Here is a 15,790-nt window from a genome sequence, read left to right as displayed (position 1 = left end):
AGCGATTCTCCTGCCTCAGCCTCCCGAGTAGCTGGGATTACAGGCATCTGCCACTACGCCTGGCTAATTTTGTATTTTTAGTAAAGACAGGGTTTCGCCATATTGGCCGGGCTGGTCTCACACTCCTGACCTCAGGTGATCCACCCACTTCGGCCTCCCAAAGTGCCTGGATTACAGGTGTGAGCCACCGCACTTGGCTGAGCCAGACTTCTTTAAGGACAAATCTCTGTAAAATGGTGGCAGGTCTTGCTTGGTGTGAAGTAAATGTGAAGGAGTAAATAAAAGGCATTTGTACAAATGGTGCACTTCAGTATTAATTGTTTAACTCAACAGATATTTGGTGAGGATTCCCCAAATACCTGACACATATGACAGAGGGAAAGAGACCTATTCTTGCAAACTGCTCCAACTTTCAGAGGGTGGAATGAAAAGAACCAAAATGTTCTGCAACTAAGCAACCAAGTAAACTGGGTGCAGAGAGGAGATGAGCTGGGGCTGATGCCTCAGCAGGAATCTCTGGAATTTCTCTCGCCTAGTGACCTCAGTCACAGAGCAGCAGAGCCACGACCCCTTGGGTGGGCTCCAGGTGGGTCTCAGCCAGGATGAAGGGAGCGGAGCAGACAAACACTCCACTCCCTTCTCCCCAAGGGAGCCAGGCTTTTGCATCCCCAGGCAGCTTCCCGGGGTGAGTGGCCAACACCTTGAGGTCCCCACCCTGTACCACCCTAGGTTCCAGGGTCCAACTCTGGGAAATCATGGCATTCTCTGAACCCTTCCTGCTGGTGGGGTGAGGAGGGAGGTGGTTCCTGGCAATAGGGCGAGGGAGGAAAAGCATCCTGGGTCTTAGGCTCTGTTAGAGGCTGCACTGTGGAGAGAGCAGGGGTCCAGCTCCAGGAGGATCCAGGTTGGATCGGACTCTGCCACTTAGGGGAAGCAGTGAACGTTGAGCTAGTATTGCTGTTGCAAAATGGGATGTGTAACACCCACCTCATCGAATTTCGTAAGAATGAATGAGATCATCAATCATTTATGTAAACTATCTGGAACAGCGATGAAACCCAGAGGCTCCGTTAGTTCCTATTCTCCCTGCCCTGAGGATAAGGACCAAAGCCCTTAGCATGGCTCACAGTGCCTCTCGGAGCTGGCCCCGCCTCCCTGTCTAGCTTCATCTCTGGCTCTCACCTCCCCCGTCTCCAGCCACACTGATGGGCTGAGACTGCATGGCCCCAACGATGCCATGCTTCAGGGCTTGGGCTCCCACCTATGCCTCTCTTTCCAGCAGTGCCCTTCGCCCCAGCCCACTTGGCAAATGCCTATTTCCCTTATTCAGCTCTGTACAGCAATGCCTGTCCCATGAAGCCTGTCCCATTCTAACCCCCTGCTCAGAAAAAGCGACCAGTCCCTCCTTTGAGCTGTCCCATACCAGGTGCTGCTTCTGTCTTGTGTGTCTCCTCTCTAGTATAAGGTGGCAAACAGCAGCCTACGGACCAAATCCAAATCACCATCCGATTTTGTAAATAACTTTTTTTTTGAGATGGAGTCTCACTCTGTCGCCCAGGCTGGAGTGCAGTGGCGCGATCTCAGCTAACTGTAACCTCCACCTCCCGGGTTTAAGTGATTCTCCTGCTTCAGCCTCCTTCGTAGCTGGGATTATAGGCGCGTGCCAGCACTCCCGGCTAATTTTTGCATTTTTAGTAGAGATGGGGTTTCACCATGTTGGCCAGGCTGGTCTCCAACTTCTGACTTCAAGTGATCCACCCACCTCAGCCTCCTGAAGTGCTGGGATTACAGGCGTGAGCCACTGCGTCTGGCCTAGAAATAACATTTTATTAGAACATAGCTACACTCATTGCATAGGGTCCCTGACTGTTTTCACATTGCAAGGGCACAATTGTGTAGTTACAACAGAGACCATGCAGCCTGTAAAGCCTGCACTATTCACCACCCAGCCCTCCCCAGAAAAGTATTTCCAGCCGCCAGCTCTAGTACTTCCTTGTCTCCTCTCCCTAGACTTCTGAGACATTTGTTCTGAGGGCCAAGAACAAATGTCACTAGCTTCTGCAGCATGCGGCCTGGCCTAGCAGAACCCAGCACTAAGGAGGAGAAGGCTGAGCACGTAATCACATGTGTGTGTTTTCTTCTTTGTCTTTCTCATTCCTAGGGGAGTGAGGGCCCCTCCTGTGGCTTGAATTAGAGGTATAGGGTCTGTTTGATGGAGGCAAGGCTTCCTGGGTCCTAGTAAGTAGACCAGAGTGAAACTGTGATGTAAAGCAGCCTCTCTGGATCAGGAGAAGCTCCATCAGGAGAGGTTCCCCTCCTGTCACAGTGCTCCTGAGGACAGCTCCCAGGATGCCACAGAACCAGAGAGAAGACTCGGGACAGGAGAACAGCAGGGAAACCTGGCAGAAGTTCTGTCCAAGGAAGTGTTATACAGTCAGATTTTGTAAATGTCAGATCTTGACAAATGATCAAATTAGTTTCTCAGGAAGTGATGATGACATTAAACTGGTTGGGACTTTTTTTTTTTTTTTTTTGTAGAGACGAGATCTCCCTATGTTGCCCAGGCTGGCTTCAAACTCCTGAGCTCAAGCAATCCTCCTGCCTCACTCTCTCAAAGTGCTGGAATTACAGGAGTGAGCCACTGCGCCTCTTCCTATCCTTTTTCTTCAAGAGACATGGTCTTGCTCTGCCGCCCAGGCTGGAGTGCAGTGGAGCAATCATAGCTCAATGCAGCCTCAATCTTCTGGGCTCAAACAATCCTCCTACCTCAGCCTCCCGAGTAGCTGAGACTACAGGTGTGTGCCACCATGCCTGGCTAATTTTTAATTTTTTTTTTATAGAGATGGGGTCTTGCTATGTTGCTCAAGCTAGTCTCAAACTCCTGGCTTCAAGCAATCCTCCCACCTTGGCCTCCTAAAGCGCTGGGATCATAGCCGGGAGTCACCACACCTGGCCTGTTTTTTAAAGTATAGTCAGGTCAAGGGAACCTGTGGTGATGAAATGTTTGAAACCGTGACAACAGGAGTGCCAGTGGTCACTGTTGGTTCCAGCAAGAGGCAAGACCCCAGAGGCCTCCCCTGAATGCTGGATCATCTTGTGGGGGGCACAAGAGAGCCACACAGAATCAGACATGCGTTTGCGAATGGCAGTCACTCTCGGGAACACAGCCTCTCCCAGGGACTTGAAACCACCAGCAAATAAGAATGCGGGTTCCTGGGTTCCCAAAATGTTCTCTGCAGTGGGCATGCCAACGCATACCAACAGGGGAGCTACGGTCCTTTGATGTCTTCTGTCACAATTGAGGAAGTTTGGACCATCCACTGAAACACGTTCTCCTTTCAGCTTGGGAGGGTAGGTGACTTAATACATTAATAATCACTTGAGTTTGACTTTTGTCCAACTCCTGGCCGCCAGATAGGAGCACTTCAGATGTATTTTTGTTTATTGCTTTACCTTGAATCATTTATAGGAATTCAGCAGTCAGGCACCACATCCTGTTTAGGGGAGGCAGGAGTGCTTCAGGGAAATGGTGCCGTTCAGCCGTTGAGTGCTTTGCTCCCTGCACTATTGAACCCCTATACCCCCAGTGCTTCCACTAGCACAGCTGGAGGACCCCAGGGCGGCCTGAAGAATATCCCATGCAGCTGGGCTCCCAAGTAGAGCTGCAGAGGTAGCTGCATTCCTTCCCACCTTCTCTGCTCCCGATCCTCCTTTCTGGTCTGTGCACTTTACAAAGTTACTTATTAGGGAATAAAAATTTAATGTATGCTTGATTATAGCAATGTTGCACAAATTCTCCTTAGATCCTCTAAAACCCCTTTGGGGTAGATAGTGTCGGGTGCATTCCCATTTTATTTAATTTTGTTTTATTTATTTATTTAAGAGACAGGGTCTTGATCTGTCACCCAGGCTGGAGTGCAGTCACATGAACAAGGCTCACTGCAGCCTCGACCTCCTGGACTCAAGCAAGCAATCCTCCCACCTCACCCTCAGCCTCTCAAGTCACTGTTAGCACAGGCACACACCAACAAGCCAGGCTAATTTTTAAAAATGTTTTGTAGAGATGAGATCTCACTGTGTTGCTCAGGCTGGTCTCGAACTCTTGGGCTCAAGTGATCCCTCTGCTTCAGCCTCTCAAACTGCTGGGGTCACAGCAGGAGCCACTGTGCCCGGCTCACATTCCCATTTTACAGGTGAGGAAACTCAGTCCAAGAAGTGAAGTGCCTTGCTCAGTGGCTCACGGCAGAGGATCTCAGGTGTGGTTTGACCTCTGGATCGTGTTGATGCTAATGCGGGATGCCAGGGCCTTTGGGTAGATGTGTTCCAGATGTGGGCTTGTTCCCCCACTGGCCTCCTCCAACCTCGTTCAGCTGGAAAGCGGCTTCCCCTCCTGGCCCTGTGGCACAGCCAGGACAGCTCTGCCCTTCGGGCCCTATGGAACACAACCTCCTGCTGCTCTGACATCCTAGTGGCTGAGCACAGGCCAGGAGGCTGCCAACATCTGCAGGGACAACTTAAAGACTTTGGCCAGGGGATGCCTTTGGCATCTCTGAGGATGGAAAATGGGCCACCTGTCTTGGCCCCACAGGGTGGAGGCTGCTGTGAGGGCAAAGTGCCACTGCAGCTGCAGCTTCCCGGATCGGCGCCTGCCCTCCAGCCAGGAGGCTGTGGCAACTGAGACCAATGGTTCCCGTGCTCGGCCAGGGGCTCCTGACTGGGACATGGGCACGGAAGGCCCCGGAGCAGATATGGGCAGTTGTGGGACTCAGGAAGGGGTCTCTGTTCCCATCATGGGTGAGCAAGCAGGAGGAAACGCCATGCAAAGTCTCAGGAATGTTCTGCGGAGACGGGAGCCCCACTTGCCCCCTCTGCCTTGGGGACCCAGCCACAGCATCTGCAGGGGCGGCGTGAGCTCCAGGAAGCCACAGGACATGCAACTGCCACCGCAATCCCTCCTGGCCAGCACGCTGTTGTCGGTGTTTCTCCTCTGGTGCAGGCTCTGCGCGTAGCGCGGCAGACAAAACATCAACAAACTCCGTCCTCACTTGAGCTGCCTCCTAGGAGGCTGACAGGTGGCCCAAGGGCATGGAGTGTCTCTGTGCATGGAGCCCTGGCTGGAGCCCAGATTCCACTGTGGTTGGCCTTGTTGGTTTCCCTTATGTACCAATGAGCAAACCTGTGGCCACAGGCAAGTCACCTGACCTCTCTGGGCCTCAGTTTCCTGTTCTGTGCATTGGGTATGATACCGTCTCTGTCCATTTCTCAGGATATGACATTTGCGAAGAGCAGATGTGGTGGTGTGCATGAAGGAGCTTTGTGAAAGGCGATGCACTAACAAAGTTGGTCCTTAGGCCCACCTGGGGTCTGCAAGGCAGGCTCTTGGGGAAGTCTCTTGCTTCTCCCTGTTCGATTCTCCTTCCTCTCTCCCTTGAGGTATTGTGGTGGTAGTATGATGACTTGGAGGGCCACGCCATGCAGAATCAGGAATCATTGTCACTTTCCTTGATGTCTCAGAATAACTTTCATTTCCCCACTGCTGCTTCCTTCTCTGCTCCATGTTAGAGTGGCCCCCCGGCTTATCTGTGGTTTCACTTGCCACAGGGTAACTACCTGTGGTATAGCACTCACTGCAGCCTCGACCTTCTGGGCTGCAGAGATCCTCTTATCTCAGCCTCCCAAGTAGCTGGACCACAGGAGCAAACCACCATGCCTGGCTAATTTTCTGTATTTTTTTGTAAAGATGAGGTGGGTCTCACTATGTTGCCCAGGCTGATCTTGAAGTACTGGCGATCCCTCACTTGACCTCCCAAAGTGCTGGGATTACAGGTGTGAGCCGCCTTGCCCAGCTCAGTTCTATAATAAGTCGAGAGAGAGGTATATATATAGAGACCACAGTCACATAACTTTTATTATAGTACCTTGTTATGATTATTCTATTTTACTATTGGTTATTGTTGTTAGTCTCTTGCTGTGCCTAATTTATACATTAACCCTTTTTTTTTTTTTTTTTTTTTGAGACACGGTCTCACTCTGTCACCTAGGCTGGAGTGCAGTGGCATGATCTTGGCTCACTTCAGTCTTCGCCTCCTGGATTCAAGCTATTCTCGTGCCTCAGCCTTCTGAGTAGCTGGGACTACAGGCACACGCCACCACACTTGGCTAAGTTTTTTGTATTTTTAGTAGAGACAGGGTTTCATCACGTTGCCCAGGCTGGTCTCAAACTGCTGACCTCAAGTGATCCACCTGCCTCGGCTTCCCAAACTGCTGGGATTGTGGGCATGAGCCACCACGCCCGGCCACATTAACCTTGATCATAGGTATGGATGTATAGGGAAGAGCATCGTACATATAGTGCTCGGTACTACCCACGGATTCAGGCATCCATTGGGATCTTGGAACACATCCTTATGGTTAAGGCGGACAACTGTGTGTGATGGCCCTCCCAGCTCCCTGCCTCCTGCTCCTGGAGTCTCCATGGCTCCTCAGCGCCAGTCCTCCCTGTCTTTTAGCCCTTTGCCCTCTGTCAGCCTAGACTCAATGACCCATTGTGAACCATTACCACCGTGCCCACTGACAGGCTGGAAACTCTTCCCTTCTTATTCTAAACCCAAGGCCCTGTCAACACGCTCTACTGGGGAAGCACACCTACTGCTTTTGTTTCCAATATGATTTCAGAGCAATTGCCTTGCAAACCTTCAGCAACAACCTCTCCTGTGCTGTTAACCCTTTGAAGGAGTGTACATTTTTTAAAAGTTGGCATTGGGCACAGTGGCTGAAGCCTGTATCCCAGCACTTTGGGAGGCCGAGGCGGGTGGATCACTTGAGGTCAGTAGTTCGAGGCTAGCCTGGCCAACATGGCGAAACCCCATCTCTACTAAAAATACAAAAATTAGCTGGGCATGTTGGTGGGCGCCTCTAATCCCAGCTACTCAGGAGGGTGAGGCAGGAGAATCACTTGAACCCAGGAGGCAGAGGTTGCAGTGAGCTGAGATCGCATCACTGCACTCCAGCTAGGGTGACAGAGCAAGACTCTGTCTCAAAAAAAAAAAAAAAAAAAGTTGGCATCAATGTGTTTTTCCATCTGATTTATGTTTTCACATTATAGCATACTTTCTGTATGAGCCCACACATATCAGATGGTAACTTTAGAATGGGTGGGTCTGTGCCATTGTCCCGGCACAGCTGTGAGGGTGGTGACAGGCAGGTCAGCAGGTGCGTACAGAGGGGCTTTCTTCTGCATTGGAGTTCAGGTCGGATGATTCAGGTCCACAGTGCTCATTCAGGGCTCTGCGTTCTGGTGGCTTCCGTTGATTTCTAATAAAAGCTGCAAACTGAGCCAGTCCTGCACACACAGGGAGATAGGACAACGGACATTTGGGATGTGATTAAGCCCATCAATCCAATCAGTGACTAAAATCAGACAGGAAGCCCTGTGCCCCTTAGATAAAGAAAGGCTGGGGGGAAAATGATCTCAAGTTCATTTCGATTGGCGCAAACTCCTCACAGAGGAAAAAATGTACAGTTAGAATGAAGTGAAAGAACATCTCTATAAAATATGCATCACTTCCCTGGCGGGGAGGAGAGACGAGCTATGGAAAGCTGCACCAAAGCTGTATTCACTGGACAAAAATGCTTGACTCAGGAAGGAGGCCAGGGCGGTGAGTCCTGTGATGCCATGGTGGGAGGTGGGTCCCATGTAAACAGTGGTGTTCCTGTCACCCTGAGCACATGCAGTCTCCCGTGGGTGACCAGAACTGATGCAAGAGCCTCTGCTGTGGAAGTCACCACGCTCTCCCGGAACGCGCCTCCCCTCAGGTCTGAGTGATCTCATTGCCGAGGTGAATAGGGCTTTGGCCGCTCTCCCAAAGGAGCCCGCCCCAGACACAGCCATGGCCTGGGACTCTGGGGTCACCCTGGGGTCAGAAGGAATTGAGTTATCTGTATTCACTTGGTTTTGGTTATTGTCAGTGCTATTTGTGTGTTTATTTATTTTTTATTTTTAGAGACAGGCTTTCACTCTGTCTCCCAGGCTGGAGTGCAGTGATGGGATCACAGCTCACTGCAACCTCAAATTTTCAGGTTCAAGGGATCCTTCCACCTCAGCCTCCTAAGTAGCTGGGACTACAGGCATGTGCCACCACACCTGACTAATTTTTAAATTATTTGTAGAGATGGGGTCTCGCCATGTTGCCCAGGCTTGTCTCAAACTTCTGGGCTCAAGGAATCCTCCCACCTTGGCCTCCCAAAGTGCTAGGATTACAGGAGTGAGCCACCTCACCTGGCCTGGTGTTGTTATTTTAAAACAAGAAAAGAAATGACCAGAAAGGCTGAAAGGAAACACGCACCATCCTCCATAGGAGGCTGCAAGGGTTGGTGGCACCAGGTCCAGAAGAAGAAGGGCCCATAAAGCAGAAACCAGAGCTTGAGCACCAGCTGGGTGGCATTTGGAATTGCCTCAGCACAGCCACTTTGCAGAGTTTGCACATTTAAAATAAGGAGTAGGCTGGGCACAGTGGCTCACGCCTGTAATCTCAGCACTTTAGGAGGCCAAGGCAGGAGGATACCTTGAGTTCAGGAGTTCGAGACCAGCCTGGCCAACATGGTGAAACCCCGTCTCTACCAAAAAAAAAAAATAAAAATTAGCCAGGCATGGTGGTGTGTGCCTGTAGTCCCAGCTACTCAGGAGGCTGAGGTGAGAGAATCACTTGAACCGGGGAGGTGGAGGTTGCAGTGAGCCAAGATCATGCCACTGCACTTCAGCCTGAGCAATAGAGTGAGACCCTGTCTCAAAAAATTAATTAATTAAGTTAAATAAAGAGTAGCGCAATTTTCCTAAACAGATTGACCAGAGACACCCTTAAAATTATAAGACTGTGATAGAATTCCTATAGATATTCATTAGCTATGATATGCTTGGATATGTAAATAAGCAGATGGCAGTGAATGTTCTCACAGACCAAATATTTCTGCAAATAAAATTAAATTCTTATGTATAATATGCATACATAAATATAGATATAATTTTATAATATCAGAAATGATCATATTTTTCATTTGCAAGTACTTTTTTTTATTTTTAGAGTTGGGTGTCTTGCTCTGTTGCCCAGGCTGTACTGCAGTGGCATGATGATAGCTCACTGCAGCCCTGGACTCCTGGGCTGAAGTGATCCGCCTGCCCCAGCCTCCTGAATGGTTTTTGCTTTTTTTTGAGACGGAGTTTTGCTCTTGTTGCCCAGGCCGGAGTGCAGTGGCGCGAACTTGGCTCACAGCAACCTCCATCTCCCGGGTTCAAGCCCTGAATGGCTTTTTAAAAATATTTTCTCAGAGTCAGGGTCTTGCTCTGTTGCCCAGACTGGTTTCAAACTCCTGGGTTCAAGTGATCCCCCTGTCTTGGCTTCCCAAAGTGCTGGGATTATAGATGTTAGCCACTGCCTCCTGTCAATATTTTTTAAATTAATAGACATTCCTTAGAGCAGTTTCAGGTTTACAGAAAAATTGAGCAAGAAGCACAGAGTTCCCATATTATTATCCCTTCTCTTCCCTCCGCAGTTTCCCCTGTTATTATCTTGTACTTAGTGCAGTGATATTGTTTTTTTTAAACTACTATTGTTTTTCAGTTTTTAGATAGTCAAAACAAAGTTGTAGACCTATCATTATCTTGTATGGGAATTTAAATAATGTATTTCACTGGGCTAATGTATTAGTCCGTTCTCATGCTGCTGTAAAGAAATACCCAAGACTGGGTAATTTATAAAGAAAAGAGGTTTAATGGACTCACAATTCCCCATGGCTGACAGAGCCTCAGGAAACTTACAATCATGGAGGAAGGCACCTCTTCACAGGGTGACAGAAGAGAGAATGAGCACAAGGAGGGGAAATGCTAGACGATAATAAAACCATCAGATCCTGTGAGACTCGTTATCACCAAAACAGCTTGGGGAAAACCGCCTTCGTGATCCAATTACCTCCACCTGTTTCTGCCCTTGACCCGCAGGGATTATGGGGATTAAAATTAAAGGTGAGATTTGGGTGGGGACACAGAGCCAAACCATATCAACTAAATATTCAAAAAAAGTACTGCTCTAAGACAGTACTTCAATTTTTAACTTGGCAGCCTTGGTTCTTGTTCGTGTGTGTGACACTAACGTTGCTTAGGAGGCATTTGGAAAAAATTTGAGTCAGGGGCTCTTTAAAGTTCCTTTCTTCATCTTTGAGAAAAGAGTACGAGGCTTTCCCTTCCAAAGTTCTTTCCATCTGAGGATGGATATAGCTAAAGAACAAAGCTACCAAAAATGTTTATAAGACAGTTTACTAAGTCACCAGCAGCATGTCCCAAAGCATTTTCCTTCCCATGGTATCCTATTTGAGTCAAATAATAATCCTGTGAATTTAATTCTCTTATCTGAAATGCAAGGAACCTATAGCTTATCAAAGGCAAACGGACTTGACCAGAGTCGTGCAACTGACCTCAGAGGAGAGAAAGGAAACTTTCTGACTTCCAGTCCCAGGCTCATTCCAGTAGCCTGCACATTCACCACGGGGGTGTATTTGAAGACTGATAGCTGGGGATGTGTTAGGAGGCTCAAAAGAGGTAGATTTAGGAGCAGAGAAAGAAAGTTCTGTGTTGTAGAATCAGCAAACCAACCTAAGAAACTCAACTTACTCCACAAAGGAATTGATTGAAAATGAGATGTGTTCAAAAACAACTTGAATAAACTCATGGATACTCCATCATAAGTTATTAAGGAAAATTCCTATTCTTCTGACACGCTTCTACGAAGGTCCTTTCAGTGCCAGAGAGAGAGTGTTGGGCTGGGCACACCCAGTGTGGAGCCAGTACATCTACTTTTATGAAAGTCATTTAGAAGCATCACTAAAGGAACCGAAAAACAATTCACCAATAATGACAGTACTCCAACACCTAATTTTATCTTCTAATCTCTATCCATACATCTATGTAGTGTTTATATTATTATTACTTTTTGAGATGGAGTCTCACTCTTGTTGCACGATCTTGGCTCACTGCAAACTCCACCTCCCAGGTTCAAGCGATTCTCTTGCCTCAGCTTCCCGAGTAGTGGGGATTACAGGTGCCCGCCACCATGCCTGGCTAATTTTTGTGTTTTTAGTAGAGATGGGGTTTCACTATGTTGGCCAGGCTGGTCTCGAACTCCTGATCTCAAGTGATTTGCCTGCCTCGGTCTCCCAAAGGGCTGGGATCACGGGCGTGAGACACCACGCCTGATCTACATTATTTATATCACAGCTCATGTACAAATTTATTTTCTTCTTCTTTTGGGCAAGGCAATTTTATGATTGATTTTGGTATGTCGGTATAATTATGTTACCAGTGATCGCAATGGCTACACAATATTGTACTATTCTAACATGTCCTAGTCTACTAGGCCCCTATGTTTTGACATCTAAGTTATTTTCAGTTTTTAGATAGCCAAAACAATGTTGAATACCTATCATTATCTTGTGTGGGGATTTAAAAAATGCATGTCAGCAGGCTAAATATTCAAAAAATTACTGCTCCAAGAAAATAATCCAATTTTTAACTTAATATTTTGAAATAATTTCAAACTTACCAAAGAGTTGCAAGAATAAAGACCTCCTCCTACAGTTTGGTGAACAGCTCTTAACAAGAATAAGATTTGTAAGGGTTCTTCCCATGCCTTCAGCTTGTCCTGTTTTGATGTTTCTCATTGTTTGTGTGGAATTCACACAACTGGTGCTGTTACCGCCATGGGCGTCTAGTCTGGATCAGCGGTCCTCAGTCTTTTTTGCACCAGGGACCAGTTTTGTAGAAGATAGTTTTTCCACGGACAGAGGGAGGGGAGATAGTTTTGGGATGATTCAAGAGGATTACATTTATTGTGCACTTTATTTCTATTACTATTACATTGTATTATATAATGAAATAATGGTATGACTCAGCATAGTAGAATCAGTGGGAGCCCTGAGCTTGTTTTCTTACAACTAGACGGTCCCATCTGGGGGTTATGGGAGACAGTGACAGATCATCAGGCATTAGATTCTTATAAGGAGTGCACAACCTCGATCCCTCGCATGTACAGTTCACAATAGGGTTTGCACTCCTATGAGAATCTAGTGCCACTGCTGATCCGACTGGAGGTGCAGCTCAGGCAGTAACGCGAGCGATGGGGAGCAGCTGTAAACACAGATGAAGCTTCACTGGCTCTCCAGCCACTCACCTGCTGCGCAGCCTGGTTCCTAACAGGCCATGGACAGATACCAGTCCATGGCCCCGGGGCCAGGGATTCCCGGTCTAGATGGAGACCTAGACAAGGCGTGCGACAATAACACCGATTTCAGATCCATCATGACATTTACCCCATCCCCTGCAAAACCAGATGGCTACCAAAATTAAATCTTAGTTTAGACACAAAATGTCCGTTTTCTGGTCCAAAACCTCCTTGTCATAAGTTTCTTGCCCACTCTTCCTTTCTCTGAGTTTCCAGAGACATCACATCGTTTCTTACCCAGCTGAGCAGAGTCTCAGCATGGCTCTCATTCGAATGCCCATCCTGTCACCTATCCCAGTGAGAAGGGTCGGAGCAGCCCCTGTTCTCTGTCCCCGCCACCTCTATGACTCATGCATTCTGTGGAGGAGGCGCCCGCTGCAGAAACAGCCGGGCTGGCTGGGAAAAGCCCTGCAGCAATTCCCCGACCAGTTTCCCTGTGCCCGCTTTGTCTCCGTGTTATCTAGGCCTGGATTTATTTCTCTTTTTTGAAAATGAAGGGCTTTGATGAAATGTTCACAGGATGTGAGGTCACCAAGATTTTTTTCCTTTTTTCCTGTTGTTGTCTTTTCCTCGAAGTGATCCCTTGACTAAAATCAAGGCTCCCATTGTCACCTTATCAGCCTGCCCATGCCTAATTCTGCATTCCCAGGCTTCCCCAGAACCTGTCCGAGGGAAACCAATCTCAATTCAGAAGGAACACAGAGGCCCCAGTTTCTAGGGCTGCAGGATATTACTGGGTCTTAATCATTCGGGTATATTTCAGCAAAGCTCAAGGCCCCTGCTAATGATCTGCAAACCCTCTCCTCTCAGTCTCCCATTGTTTAGTCCCTATTTATAAGTGAGGGCATGTGGTTGTTCACTTTCTGTTTCTGAGTTATTTCAGTTAGGATAATGGTCTCCAGCTTCATCCATGTTGCTCCAAAAGACAGACTTCATTGTTTTTTATGGCTTTGTCGTATTCCTCGGTGTATATGTGCATTTTCTTTATCCAGTCCTCCATTGATGGACACTTAGGTTGATTCTGTGTCTTTGCTATTGTGAATTGTGCTGTTGTGAATTGTGTGTGATAAACGTATGAGTGCAGGTGTCTTTCTGATGTAATGAGTTCTTTTTCTTTGAATAGATACTCAGTAGTGGGATTGCCGGGTTAAATGGATGTTCTATTTTTAGTTATTTGGGAAATCTGCATGTTTTTTTCCATAGAGGTTCAGGATCCAGGATTTAAGTGCAACCATTCAGTGGAAAACCATCCTCTCAAGAGTTCAGATGAGAGTCCTCATGACCAGCAGTCCCTGCTGAACAGCAATGCCCTACCCCCCAAAAAAGCTTCCATCCTCACCATCTTAGACCACATTGCGGGAAAGCAGCCCCATGCCCACCAGACAGGCCCACAGCTGCTGCCGCTCATGGGAGGTCTACCTCCCGTGCTCAGCAGGCAACCCACCCCCAGTGCCCCTTTTCTACAATGACCATCAGCAGGGCTGCAGCTTGATAAAAATCAAGCTTGAAAGCAATGTGAAAAGCAGTTAGGCGCCTTTCAACTTCAAACTCAGCACTCATGGTTTGACAAATATGAGTATATTTAGGATCAGAATGTATGAAATCTGGCCTCCCCTGAATAGTCGGTCATCCCACAATTTCCTCTGTCAAACTTCTCTTCCCTCCCTGCATTCTTTCTTTCACCTCTCTCTCATTTTTACAAGGTCTAGTCTCAGCCAGACATGAACCAATGATGATAGATGCTCCTGCTGAGCCCCGTGACATGCCAGGGCCCTGACATGCGTGGCTTCTCTCTGATCCTCACGTGACCCACAGATGCAAAAGCCAGAGCTCAGCATAGTTGAAAATCTTGACTGAGGTCATATCCCAGTTACTGGCACAGCCAGATTTAAACCTAAGACTTTCCCCTACATGACAGGGCTTTTATTTCTCAGTCATCTGAAAAGGTGTCAGCAAGGGAAATGGCTTGTCTATTTCCAGGGGCATTTTACAAGCAAATACTGAAAGGCTTCAGTGGGCTTAAGGGCTGATGGCTTTGATCAAATTTCAGGCATGTTGGCCCCAAGGCCCTGTGTATATTCCGTGGGCCCACTCAAGGGGATGCTGGAGCCGGAAAGTCCCCAGAGGCCACCTACTGCAGCCCTGCACTTTACAGAGAAGAGAAAGATTCTCCCTAAAATTACAGAGCTGGGCCCGAGATGCCTACTGGAGCAAATCCCCATGGGGGCACCTCCTACCGCAGGTGAGCCCAAGGCTGGTCCTGCCTTCTCAGTGGCTACCCTCCTGAGCTCCCGCCACCACACAAAGTGTTCCAATCCTGGTGCATCCTCCAGTCCTTTTAACCTGTCATGTCCTGAGAGGCCAGAGCTACAGCCACAGATTCCAGAAGACACCCCACTCCCAGCCCCATCCTGGTGCCTTTAGAATTATAAACACTTCTTGTCATCACAGGGTCCTGAAAGTCCCTTTTAAGCCTTGGACACTAGGACTCTAAAGGAAGATGATTCTTAAGGTCCCATCCCACTTCCAAATTCCTGCGATTCGATGACATCAGGGCTGTGAATAATCAGCCTGGCCCGAAGCCAGGATGGGCTGTGCTGCTTCCACCGTGAACTTCCTCCCCCTGCTTTATAAAAACAGGCCCGCCCCAGCTCCCTCATGGCCCTGTCCACTGAGCATCCTCCCGCCACACAGAAACCCGCCCAGCCGGGGCCACCGACCCCACCCCCTGCCTGGAAACTTAAAGGAGGCCGGAGCTGTGGGGAGCTCAGAGCTGAGATCCTACAGGAGTCCAGGGCTGGAGAGAAAACCTCTGCGAGGAAAGGCAAGGAGCAAGCCGCGGTCAGTCGGGTTTCTATGCCTTGAGGTCTGTCTCCTCTTCTCTCTCTTAAAAGTCTTTCCAGCAAGCTGAGCCGGTGAAGGAATGCTTTAACCAAGGGACCAACTTTGTAATTCAGGCAACTAGAGGATCCGCTAGAATCCACTCCAGAGGGGAGATGTCTGTTTGCATTTGCATGTGATTGGGATAGGCTGGAGTGTTTTGGAGGGGAGAGGCAGTCGGGGAAAGGGAGACTAGGGAGGTTGCATTCATTGGAGAAGCCTCTGCTGACAGAGTAAAGGGGAAAGTGAAAAGAATGATACAGAAAAGCCCCAAATAGGCTGTGGGAGTACCTCAAGACAAGCAAGCAATAAAAGGAAAATTGGCTGCCTTGGGACACGTGGCCGTGACAGCTGGGAGGGCCCTCTGGGTCCCCTAGTTTCCTCCCTCCCCCGATGAACCCCCAGGAAGGAACTGAGGCTGTGGATGGGGCAGAGGGGGCCTTACTTCCAGAGCACTATTTGCTAGGTGCTGGGAGAGAGAAGCAGGTGGCTTTCACACCCCACATTACCCCGTCGGGTAGAGAAATGCCTCTGATCTCCTCCCTAGGTGCCACCCCTACGAGTCTCCACAGGTCAGTTTGGCCCTCTGGCTTTTTGCCCAGGGTGCATCAGTCAAGTGTGCAGTCCTCCTTAAAGGACAT

The 15,790-nt window shown here is 48.5% G+C and overlaps 1 protein-coding gene across 9 annotated transcripts in view; it reads left to right on the top strand.

Moving 5' to 3' along the window:
* The first annotated feature begins 14,905 nt into the window (after positions 1–14,905).
* Positions 14,906–15,790, top strand: part of PLAT (plasminogen activator, tissue type) — a 32,896-nt gene continuing 32,011 nt past the window's right edge. Inside the window, exon 1 of one of the 9 annotated variants that reach the window (XM_024250584.3) lies at positions 14,906–15,135. The gene's annotated coding sequence lies outside the window, so the exon portion shown is untranslated. 9 annotated transcript variants of the gene reach the window in all.

This window comes from Pongo abelii, chromosome 7, assembly GCF_028885655.2.
Source record: "Pongo abelii isolate AG06213 chromosome 7, NHGRI_mPonAbe1-v2.0_pri, whole genome shotgun sequence".
NCBI lineage: Eukaryota > Metazoa > Chordata > Mammalia > Primates > Hominidae > Pongo > Pongo abelii.
Note: the sequence above shows the minus strand (reverse complement) of the source record. Positions and strands in the feature narration are given on the sequence as shown.